Source organism: Motacilla alba, chromosome 4 (genome assembly GCF_015832195.1).
Source record: "Motacilla alba alba isolate MOTALB_02 chromosome 4, Motacilla_alba_V1.0_pri, whole genome shotgun sequence".
NCBI classification, from domain to species: Eukaryota; Metazoa; Chordata; class Aves; order Passeriformes; family Motacillidae; genus Motacilla; species Motacilla alba.
The window spans coordinates 52,308,822-52,321,282 of record NC_052019.1 but is presented as its reverse complement, the minus strand read 5'-3'; the positions used below and the strand labels follow the sequence as shown (position 1 = coordinate 52,321,282).

At 36.2% G+C, this 12,461-nt stretch overlaps 1 protein-coding gene and 1 long non-coding RNA gene across 7 annotated transcripts in view; one reads left to right on the top strand and one right to left on the bottom strand.

Annotated features, from left to right (window-relative positions):
• CCSER1 (coiled-coil serine rich protein 1) overlaps positions 1-12,461 on the top strand; it is a 615,878-nt gene that overhangs the window by 396,674 nt on the left and 206,743 nt on the right. The gene's annotated exons all lie outside the window — the stretch shown is intronic.
• Positions 101-12,461, bottom strand: part of LOC119700023 — a 45,856-nt gene continuing 33,495 nt past the window's right edge. Inside the window, exon 2 of the long non-coding RNA XR_005256636.1 lies at positions 101-12,448. This is a non-coding gene — a long non-coding RNA (uncharacterized LOC119700023). The remainder of the gene's footprint in view (positions 12,449-12,461) is intronic.

Sequence of the window (12,461 nt, the reverse complement as noted above, 5' to 3'; positions counted from 1 at the left end):
GTTGTCAGAGATGGGAACCATCCTTTTTTTTTTCTTGTAATGGGATCTAAAATTGAATATGCTGTTCATTTATTTGTGTAACACAAATAGAATAGTATTATTTTTTTTTTGTACCGTTCCTGTGAATGCATATGCCAAGATGGAAGTAAAAGCTATTTGCAGATTTTAAGAATGGGGGGGGGAAATTGCTTGTTGCTTCCTTTGTTTGGCTTTCCAAATTAAAAAATTATTTAAAATTTATGCCTTGCTCTGGCTTTGTATGGTTTTTGTGCCTTATTGAAGTTCTGGTCAGACCCCGTTTTGTGATGAAACCATGCCTGATATGGAGGGACACAGTGTGGGCATTCAGCTCTGTCACTTCTGAGGCAGAGAGAAGTGAATATTATATCACCTTTTCTCAGTGGTCACACTGAACCCTGGGATCCTGGGGTGTGCAAAATGAGAGCATTCCACCAGGGAATTCTGGTCCATCATAATAAGCCACGTGCATTGCACTGCCTTTTGTGGGGGCATGATCACATGCGTTTTCTATATTGTTGCTATGAAAGTTTCTGAACTGATGCTGAAGTTATGTAGTTCTCCTTGTAGAAAAATATATTTTTTTTTTTTTATAGAAGTGGTGCTGACTTCGCTTAGCCTGTTACTTGAGCAAGTGTGATTCATGGTTAATCTTCACTTGCATATGCTTATTGCAAACACTAATTAATCCTTTTTGCAAAGACAAATTATGATTAATGCATATCCTTAAAATTTACACCTAATTAGTCAGAATATAATCTTTACATTTGTATAAATAGAAGTTAACATTTTGAACATTGTAGATAATAAGCAATTTTCTGAACTTACATTTGCATGTGCTAATTAATGGCTGCTTCATTGTATTTACATTTGCAAACAGTTTTTTTCTAATTACTCAACTTAGTGCTCTGTGAACAGAGGAAAATAACATAAACATTTCACATCTGATTTTCTATTCAGCTTCATCTTTTCTTGAATTAAAATAGTGGCTATATTGCTATAGATTTAATTGAATTTCCCTATACTCCAAAAGGAGGGGAGTTCTGAACTTTTATCCTTTTACTATATTGATGAATTTTATTCTTGGAAAAGTAAACCCTTACGTAGTAATATCACAGAATGCTAAAAGTGCGTGGGTCTGTATACAATATAACAAATTTCTTGTTATAATAAATATCTTAGTAATAATAAATATCTTAAAAGGTTTTTTTATATATACACTTTTTGTCCATTCTTAAGTACAAGATTTTGAGATCTGAACAGTCCAAAATTCTAAAGGAAAAGAAAATTTCTCAGGGGACTTAATTTTTGGTTCTGTTTCCAGAGGCAGATTAAAAAGTTCAGATGCACATTGTGATGAAATGGGTAATTTGTACAATGTGGTAGTTACAGCAAAGTACTAATTTTCAACTATGATATGCTAAAAATAAAAGCTAGCAGATATTATTTTTGCAGCTGGTCTTTTACAAACTACTACTTCGTAAACTAAAGCAAAGCCCATAGCTGAAACCCAATCATTATCTTGTATTTAAATCCATTCACTGCTTTCAAAGAATTCTAACTTTTTTTGGTTCCCTGCCATGAGTCAAAAAAATGTTTTTTATAAACATTTACTATCAGTAGGTAAAAAATACACTTCAACCATCTTATGAAATCATAGCTATTAACAGTAATTGGTGATTTTATGCTGCTTAGTAAAATATTTGTTGTTTTGGTTATTGAATATGCCAGCTACAGTATAAATAATTAAACCTGAAATGATTGGTAAAGACTTTAAATACATTTGATCTCAGATATTTTATTATTTTAATTACTGTATTTCTACACTACTAGTGTGAGTTTCTAGTTTAAATAAATAGAGGATGCCAGGGCGGGTCCTGACATTGCTGCCAGTTTTAACACTGGGCTTCATAATGTGAGATATAATGCAGGTCAGAGATGTAGCCTATGTTTTACCTCTGGTCACATAATTCGGTGGTGTGATAGTGGGTAAATTATCTGCATTCAATATGTGGAAAGCGGCAGTACAGACTGATGAAAAGTTACATTCATAAAAACTCCCTGAAATACCTCAGTAAGCCTAACCTGGAGGTTATTTGAATAACCTAGTGATAGCTTTAGTTAGACTATCCAGTGTCATTTCTCCTTGGACCATTTTTCTGTCTGTCAGTCAGTTCATGAATTTCACCTTTTGGGTTTGTAATTACATCTGGTAGTATTTTAAAAACTGCCAACTTTATTACCATTTTTTTCAGGTTATAGGTATTCATTCCTCTGAGTCAAAAATGGACATCAGTTTTAAGGAACAGATTTGTGGATTTTTTTCATGAATGTTGTAACTCTTTACATGGATATGCTTTTGGTTTGTTTATTAATTGCTCAAAACAGGTCTCTGGGGTAAAGCTTTTGGCGTGCTTTCATTGGCATGTCGTGAATCCCCCTCCAAACAGATAGGACAGTAAATAAATTGAGCTGAGAACAACAAAAGCTCTTTAACTTCCTGAGGCTTACTGGTATTTCAAAGTCTGATTTCTTAGTAGTGCTTGATACATCTGTGACTACTGAGATACAACCACACTTCTTAATGCACATTGTTTTTGTTTTTTTTTTAAATGTGATTTATGGCTTGGGTTTGGTTTTTTTTGGCCAGAAAAAGACATATATTATGTATTCAGCAATAAAGCATTATTATGATCAAAGTAGGATTATAAGGTCCTCTCGAATGTTTTAATCAAATGTTTTCGTTTGCTTCAGAAAACCTGAAACCAATCCTCTTTCTGCAAGTTTTCATTGCTACTTGCATCTATTTACCCTTCCACAGCCTGTTGTTTCCCTTCTTTTAAGGCTCTGAAATCAAGCTCTTTGCTCTTAACCTCCTATTAATTCTCCAGGTCTACAAAAAGCAGTTTAATTCATATTCACATGTTGTGACACTGCTGTGTTACTGAAATTTCAGCAGTTTTCTGTACATTTGCCTACCTCACATTATGTGTGTAATTTCCTCAGAGTTTTAATTTTGAAAGAGACAGATCTTATTCACAAGTAAAAATCTGGTCTTTATGTGCTGACAGTTGTTACTCTAAAATTTTTCTACTTTTGTCTGTTTAAATTTGGACAAAAGTCTTCAAAATCAAAACACCCTGTAATATAAATAGAACAACTTTCCCTTCACTGGGATTCAGTTTAGATAATTTACAGTTATTCAGTAGGTCCCTGTTTCACAATTATTTTTAAACCTTAAACTGCATCATTTCTGTGTTGTTGTTCTTAAAATAATGTTGCTATTGAACTTCAAGAGCTGTCCACAAGTTGTGATCTAGCGGTAATTTATGTAATAACGTTTGCCAGGGACTTGCAAGAGCTGCAAGTAATCACTGCTAAGGCAATTTGAGTCTCCACATGTGTCCTCATTTAGGTATTCACTTACGCTGTCATAATTACTTAAATGCCACGTTTAAACATTCCATCTTTTTCAATGCCTTAAGAGAGCTGAGTGATTACGGTGGCAACAGCAGTTACCTGCAGGGAGGGAGTGCTACGTTTTGTATATATGCATATACACACAAGTGGATCAGAAATTTAGCCCCAAGACACCCAAAATAATCCTTTTTGTCAGCTGGGGGCTGGTAAAGTTTCCTGAGATTGCTGCTGTGTTTTGGGGCTGCATTTCAAGACTGGAAATTAATAATTGGTGAAAGTCCAAAGGAACTAGAAAGAAATGAGCAAAAGTCAAGAAACCATCTCTTGTTCAAAGAATTTGCTGGAATCTGAAGAGCTTAAGGAAAACCATACTAGAGACTGACATGAATCTCTAAGCTTAGAGTTTCTGCAAAAACTGTTTGTGTATCAGTTCTTTTGCAGCTTTAGAGTTGTATATAAACAGTAGTGAAGTTGAGACAGTTAAAACTAAGTGGGAAAGAGGAAAATGGCAATGATTCTTTATTAATAGGAACCTGGGAAGCAAAAAATATTTATTAGCAAAAGCAGCCTTCAGTGATATAGATCTGAGCTTACCTGAGAAGGGTCCCTGGGATTCAGTTCCGTCACAGAGTGGACATCTGACTTCCTGCTGCCCCTTTCGGTCATGCTGAGCTGCTCATTCCTCTTAGGAATTTACATCTTCAAAAAGTGAACAGTTTTCTACTGGCTGCCTCAGTTTGAGAGCTGTTTAAAGCCAGCTCTGGCAGTTTAAAGAGCAGTATTATGAAATTGGGAAGAGTAGGTGGTTATGGGGAAGACTAAAACCTCCTTGAAGCCGTGATTTACTCCAGCTAAACCTGTCATTGGCAGTTTGCCACTGAATTTGCACTAACTCTCCCCAGACAACCTGGAGAGCAAATCCAGGATGGCATCCACTTCTCTGTCTGGTTTTGGTGCCACTGGCTGAGGTCCTGCCCAGGCTCCCTGTGGTGGGAGACCAGCCAGTGCTTTTAAGAAAGGAGCAGCAGGAGACCCAGCAATACTACTGCTGCAGGCTGCAGCCAGCTGGTGTAGCACCTAAGGTTTCCATGAAAGCAGAGGGCCTGGCATGGCTTTTCCCTTTATCCTCATAGTGGACAGTGATTTTCAGGTGTTTGGGTGGTCCCCTTGTCTTGGAGAGCTGACCATGACAGTAACCTGTGATGCAATTGCTGCTGCTTGCATTGGACTGGGCAGGGCTGCAGGACCAAGACTACGGAGTCCAAACGTTAAATTCTTGTGCTCTGGAGAAGTGATATCCCACTGGTGTAAAGAATTGAACTGAAAGTTAACCTGATGCTCTGTTGATCTGACAGGTTTTTCAGTGTGCGGTCAGAGAAGTCATGGCTCTGGCTTGAGAATTCCCAGGGATAGGTGTAAATCACTGTAAAGTTTAAATGGGGTAGAAATAGCTGGAGTTCAAGCCATAGCATGGGTATAGGCATGCTCAGACTTGTGTCTGGGGTATTGATTCTTGCCAGTCTTCGTAAATGTTTTAAATCCTGAATAATCAATCTCAAACTGCCACATAATGCGGTAAGTTGATGGACTTGCTTTTTTGAATAAATGGAAGTGAAAATACTAATTTTGTTAAGTATGTTCTCAATTGGGTCATTAAAAGTAGTTCAGTTACCATATGCACTGTAGTGCTGAAACCCTGAAGCTATTGAAGGGGAAGCCTGAAAGATGTAGTTTTATGTTTGCTAGGAAAACTCAATGCTATTAATGTAAGGCTGGCAAGAGATAAATATCTGTTCATCAATATTTCATCTAGACAAATTTATCATAATGTTTTCAGAAGCACCCATCCTTAAATATATTCCCTAAACTCAGCTGAAGTGTCTTTGTGCTCTATCCTTAATCTAGCATCCTGCAGCCCCTGGAGTATAGGAGTGAGAAGATGTTTACATAGTATATTAGCTCCAAATGTTGATTTCTTTATTTTTTTGACAGCTGTTCAGTCAACTGTTACTAGATCTTCTGGGACAAGATATATATTTTTCTTCTAGGCTGGAGGAAGGAAGAGAAGCAATCGCTAATAATGTAATTCTGCACTACTTATGGCACTCCCAACAGCAAGGCGCTAACCGGAGTGGTTTCAGCTTTCTGTGTAGCGTTGGATTTGGTCATCATGGAGCTCACCTAGCAAGTCAGTGAGCATGGTCAGAGGGCTCCATCTGCCCCAGCTTGTCCTGCTGGTGCAGATGGATCTCTAAAGATCAGCATCCTGATCTCTAGAGTTGGCATGAATGAGCGGAGGCATGTGAGAACTCACTGACTCCCTTTCAGTGCAGCCTGCCCCTGCAGCAGCAGGTTGGTTGTGGCAAAATGCCCCACCTTGTAGTTGTGAGTGAGAAAACTAAGAGTGAGACAGGCTGGCACTTGGCTTCCCCCACTGTCTGTGGGCTGTGTCAGTGGAAGCGCATACAGGTGCTTCTTGGTGTCATCTAGTATGGGTGGCTGCTGAAGGTATGGGATGGTGACATGGTGATTCTTTCTGAGAAACGGAAACATTTACATCTGGCACTGAGAAGTGGTGCTTAAAACCGAACATTTACACACCACCAGGCAAAGAAAAAATACCCAAACAAACATGCTCAGAATTATTTAAAAAAAAGATCAAGTGTCAAAATGGGGGATTCTGATATTCATAGGATGCTGCTGTTGAAGTTTGAGAGCATTTCTCTTCATCTTAAAAATGGTACACAAGTGTAAATTAGTCTATCCAAACAGAAATAGTTCATGCCTAGGTTGTAGGTGCTGTAACTAAAGCATGCTGTACATGAAAATTTTACTTTTTACACATTCACCACTCCAACCACTTCATAGCATTTGAAAAAACTACAGTAGTAGTTCTAGGCAATCAGGTATTTGTTGAAGATCAAACGTTTTAATATCTTTTAGACCTCTGAAAGGAGTGATGAGTTGATGATATATTAATATTGTTATTTTGCTTTATCTTCATTGCTATTTTATGTTATATATGTACTTGTAATGTCACTCAGTGTTTTAAGGATTTTTCTGGAATTTCTGTTTTACCTCTCTGTACCTGCATTCTTTTCTTTTTTCTGTTTTCTTTTTTCTACAGCATGATTTAGCAGTGAGGCTCTCAAATTTAATTGTTAGAAAACCTGTTTTCTGACCACATTTTTCCACTGAAGTCGTTTGTGATCTCACCTTGGTCATTTTTCCTTTCTCTATTTTAGTTTCCTTATTTGCTATTTATTGAAGTGCTTTGAGTTCTCTGAATGTTCAAAATTACTCTTAATTAGGGAAAAGTACCTTTTTTTGGTTGATATTTGTATAAAATATTTATATTTGCCTTACTGCAATCCTACCAGTTTAGTGGAGGTAACAACTGTGATGGCTTTGTGTCAGCATTTCAAAGTGAAAAGGATTGTTCATGATGCAAAATTTATTCAGCTTGTTATTAGCAGTTAAAATAGGCAACTTTAAAACCCTTTCCTGTCTTGACCTAACTTGAAAAGGAGTGCAGTGAGGTTCATAGTAAATCATAAATGTTCAGCAATCCAGGAATGAAAGAATCAAGATTATTCTATTTTTCCTCGTTTGAACTGGAATACTTACCAGAGACTCGCATGCTTAAATTACAAGAAGTTTTTGATGGGTAATTTTTCTACTGTTGTTCGTTGTTTTTGTTTTTCAGGGGGAGAAGGGCTACAATTTGGATACTTTGCAATATAGTTTGTTATTTACTGTCTCAGAGGTAAAATACTTTATGATAAATCTGAAAATAGATTCTATGGTGCTGAGATTAATACTGATTTCTAAGACATAATTAATCATAATTCATACAGAAAAATGACAGAAGGTTTCTAAAAATAGAACTTAGTCTGGTGAAGATTATTGCCTGTGTGGGTTTGGATGCTTAATTTTGAAACTTTTGATTATTAAATAAGGTAACTAAATAAAACAAATGAAAAATCCCTGTGAACTTGTCTCCTGTAAGTGCATGTGCAGAAGGAACTTCTGTACACTTCCCCCAAAAGCTCCCTTGATATCTGTGACACCCATCCCTTGAATTAGCACAAATCACAGTTAAGGGACGTGTGAATGACTCTCCGATGGTGTGTGTGGTGTTATTTTATTGAAGGTGTGTGGGAGCATGACATGGACCTTGTTCTGCTTTACTGTGCCGTGATGGGATTAACTTCTACTGTAGTCAATGCTCTTTTGATTAATGAATCACAAAATATGGGCCAGCTGGACAGCAACCTATCCCATGAGCCTTGTGATGTTTCCAAATCCATCATTCTTGATGTGTCTCGTTTTCCCTTTGGGCTGCCATAGCCTTCTATTCTGCAGCAAGGCTGAGCTTCTAAATTATCTCACTTCAGATGGGAAAGTGAAATACAATTCAAAAATTCAGAATTTTCTTGTAACCAGTGAGTCCTACAGTCTTTTGTTATGTATCATCAGTCAATTGACTTGCAATTTTATATGCTGCTCTTCTGATGGGTTGGGTGTAAGGAAGTGCTGTTTTATTTTGGTAAGATATCAGCAAAATAAACTGGCATGCTAATTAAATACCTTCTGATTGCAGATAGACATGTCTGTCCTTACTTTGTAAGGACTTCAGACCAAGTTCAATTTTGCAAACCATTCTGTAGTGCTATTTTGGGTTTCTTTTATTCCTTTTCAAGTGTAGAAGAAATTGTTTTGTGTCTCCAAACACAGCTAAATCAGACTGCACCTTCTTTGGCTACTCTGTGAATATGATTACTTCAGTGAAATGTAAACCCTAATTTACACTTACCCATTGTAAACCCTAACACCTGCACTTATGTCCTACTGTCACATGCTTTCAAGAAGACATTATATAGAGAACTGTAAAGGATTTGATCCCAAGAAAAATATGCTCTATTATGACAAGCAAAGTTATTTATACTTGTGTATTTCAAAAATATTTTATAGTTGTACATGTCTTAACGTTTAGTGAGAAGTGTACTGTTTGCTTGAAATATTATCCATCAAAGAGTTTCATTCAAGCAAGGGGTGACTTCAAAATTGACCTCTGCAACAGCATTGTTAGGGATAAAGAAAATGTAAAGTGCTATGGGAGGCAGCAATCTCCTATTTATCTTTCTTCACTTGTCCTCATAGTTTTCTGTTGCTTTTTCAAGGATCTCTGCTTTTCCAGTAGGATACAGATCCCATAGTGGAGAACATGAGCTGCTTTGTGAAGTCCAGCCTGCAAGCTGCAAGCAAACCATTTGCTGAGGCAGCAATTCATTTTAATAGTGGGAGGTGTGCTGGATAATATATATTGACATGGGTATATCCAAAACCAGCTTGGGCTGTTTTATGTGGCTTCTGTCTCTTTCCTGAGTAGTGGAAGATTGAGAATTACTAACGTTTGTCCATGGGGTGCCTAATCAAGTTGGAGGTTTCATTTTTAAACAGATTATAAAAAAAAGTATTTTGCTATTAAAAAAACAGGTGGTTTTGTTTTGTTTTGGTTTTTTTTAAGCATTGCACGCATGTGTCTTTTAAAAATTTCATTCTGTTTTGAAATGATGTGAGAAAATATGCCAACAGGAGAATAAGCTTCCACTTCTGTACAACTGTAAATGGTACATAAGTAATTTCTGTATCATCTTTACAGAAGTATTAATTTCTATAAGGTATTTTCAGTTACTTTTCTCATCTGATTTACAGTGTAACCAGGACTGGCTAAAAATATAGACATAAATGTCGTTTCTTGGTTAATTATTTGAAAGCAACAAGGTAAAATAGTAGCAGTAAAATGACAGTATAAAATTTATTTTGCAGAAAAACTGATATATTTCATGGGTATCTTCAAGTACATCTGAAAATGCACTCTGAATTTATGCCAGGATACTGCATCATTAATGTTTAATAGAGAAATAAATCAAGGTATCATCAGCATAACAATGCTATAATCTTTGGATCTGAGTAATGTGTCTCATGTGGGTGGGCATCAATGGCAAGGAAGATTAGATAAAATATGCAACTTTATGTAAGGCACTGTGGGGGATTGCTGAAGATCTGGATGCTATTCCTGAGTCACAGCATAGTAATGTTTATGTATAAAAACACTATAAAATCAGAGTTAGGCCATAAAAGAGACAGCAATATTAATATAAAATAAAAGAAATCTTGACTTTGCTTTAAGACACACACAAAAAAAGGTACACTATAAAAAGAAAACTTAAACTTAGAATTATTTTCTGTGCTACAATAATTTGGTTACTTATATCCAGTGGCTTGTATTCCATAAAGGAGAAAACGGAACCCTTAACTGATTTCCCATGTGAAAAGACAGCAATTTTGATTCATGGTTGTTTATATTAGATCTGTAGATTGTATGGAGATTTATAGAGAGCCTGTCCATATATCAGAATGGTTCACTTTATCCTCAGAAAAAAATGTCACTGCAGTTGTATCAGTAACACAGCCTAAGCAGCAGCAGGGCTTTCCTAAAGTTTCATTAGCTGATGATAACAGTACAAGTGTTTGCTGAAGACAGAAATTTGAGAGCCAATCTACTGCTCTCCACCGTTTGTGTTTGACTATACCTTATGTGTCTTAAGGTCCCCCTAGGGACTGAAAATCAGAAGTCAGTCGGTCTGAATTTGTTAGAGGAGGGCAGCTAGTGTTTTTTCTAAATTTTTGTCCTTCAAGCAACCTGTAAAATACAACCAAATTTTGTTGGGAAGGGACAAGGGAAGCTTGTCAACATATTCCAAGCTATAAACAGAGGAGCAGTCTGCTGTACAGCAGTCTGCTGTAGAGCTTCAATCTACTTTTAAGTTTTTGGAATTGCTCTTGCAGATTTTGCAGTTTTTAGTATTTAGGAGAGGAGTGGATTAGCTGTTGGCTCTGTTTTTGATCTTAGATCTTTGAGTGCATTGCTAGTGCTACTGTGCATTTATATAGAAACATAAGGCTAATGCCTTTTATATACATAAACTTGAGCTTATCTCCCTTTGAGGTGCTACTTTTTTTATTCTCAATTTGGTAATTCTTATTAACACAGGCCCACTTTTTCTTTATATCTGTCTAGCATTTAACAATCTTCCCACATACTGCATCATTTGCAGGTTTAATTAATGGCTTCTTCATTTAATGACTGTTAGTGGAAGTCTGGGGAAGCTTTAAGACTCATCTAGCCACTAGTGGAGTAGGCTGTGTTCCATCTACACTTGGTGAAATTCTGTTACCATCAGTTTTACTTATTAGTTGACACTGGTTAGGATTCATCTAGTGATACATTAAAGCCAAATTAGTCCAATCTTGTTGTTAAACTTCCTGACATGATTTATCAGTCACATTGTGTTGCTTTATTAAATGTAATAAAATGTCTCAGATGAGTAGTTCCAGAGATTTTTTGTGTTTGTTTAAGTGACTTGTGAAAATGAAACATTTTGCAAACATCAAGTTAGACAGAAGGCAAATAAAAAAATCAGGTTTTGATTGAAGTCTTCCAACAAAGTCTAAGTTCCAGTGACCCTGATCATTGCCTTAGGAGTATTTGAGGTGTGAAATTTTCCAGGCTGTTGCTGTTGTCTCAATACTGAGAAATACAAACCCAAGTATGTACTTAGGAAAATACAAGAAAATGGAGAATTTCACTGAAATGCTTATTTTCTTTCATAAGTATTGTGCACTGGTGCAGTCTAAGCAGGCTTCCAGAATTTGTAGAGCCTTTTTACTCCTATGAATAAAAGAAATCTGATTCAGACAAATAAGGACAGTTGATCCCACGTCTATGTCTAGATCCTCTATTTAGTTGTTCCTAAAATATTTTTCTTCTCTGTTTTTTTAGCACCTGCAGCTTTCTAAATTTGAAACTGCAGTTTTTCTCTGTCTTGCAGATATGTTAAATGCATATTTTTTTCTCCAAGAAAATGATTATTCAGTTATGTATGTATGAACTCTTAGATAGGTTGAGGGTGTTCATGTGTCCTCATTCATAATGCCCTTAAAATGCCCAGAGAGGAGAGGTCTCTGAGAAACAGAATCTGTAATTCAGTAACATATTTAATATATTTATAACCTGTTTTCATTTTGTATAAACCTAATCTAGGCAGAAGTGCACACACTCTGGAGTTTTGTTGAGTTGGAATGGAAGCACTAAACTATCCATCCTCGGGCAAGAATGGAAATTTATAGCAGAGCTAGAAATGGAGCCATAATACTTTAGAATGTTATCTTGGCTCTTAAGAGATAACCATCATCCCTCCCATTTACTTTATTTATGGTTAACCAAGATGTACTATCCAAAGAAGATAAAAGATGTACTTCTTATTTTTTTTTTCTGTCACTCTGTGTTTTTTATTTTCCACTAGCGTGCTGTGAACTTCTCTCCCCCAAACATGGTTTGATTTTGAACTATCTAGCTTTGACTAGATTATATTTATATATCTGAAGCAGTAGTAGATTATTTGGGATTTGCCAGTGAAGAAATTTCATGAAGTATAAATACTTTTTATAATGCACATATTTTCCTCACCATATTGAAATGGTAGTAGTTGCTTAAACAATCACAGTAAAACCACTGTGTCCTTCTGACCTCACAGTCCACAATTCTAAAGCGTTGCTAGCATGATAGCCTGGGATTACAGGGCTTCAGATTCTATAGCTGGCCTTAAAAAACTCAAGTAGTTGTAAAAAGAAGACCAAGAAAAACCAGCAAGAAATGCACTGACTGGTCATTTTTTTTTTTATTTTGCCTCGCTTCTACCCGACTTTATAAGAATTTAAAATTTCATAACTACTTCCTGCCTTAATACCTATCATAAAGTTCTAAAGGCTATTAAACAGATTTAAACTCTCCTATTTGAAGTGAGAAGCCATGTTTTTGCACACCATTAGCTGGAAGGTATGTGTAATAAAAAGAATAGTTTATTGGGCCATAATGATGAAAGTCAAAGATATATATTTTAGTTTCCTGGAGGAAGTGTTCAAGCATGTGTTTGGCTTGTACCTGGAGCACAGCT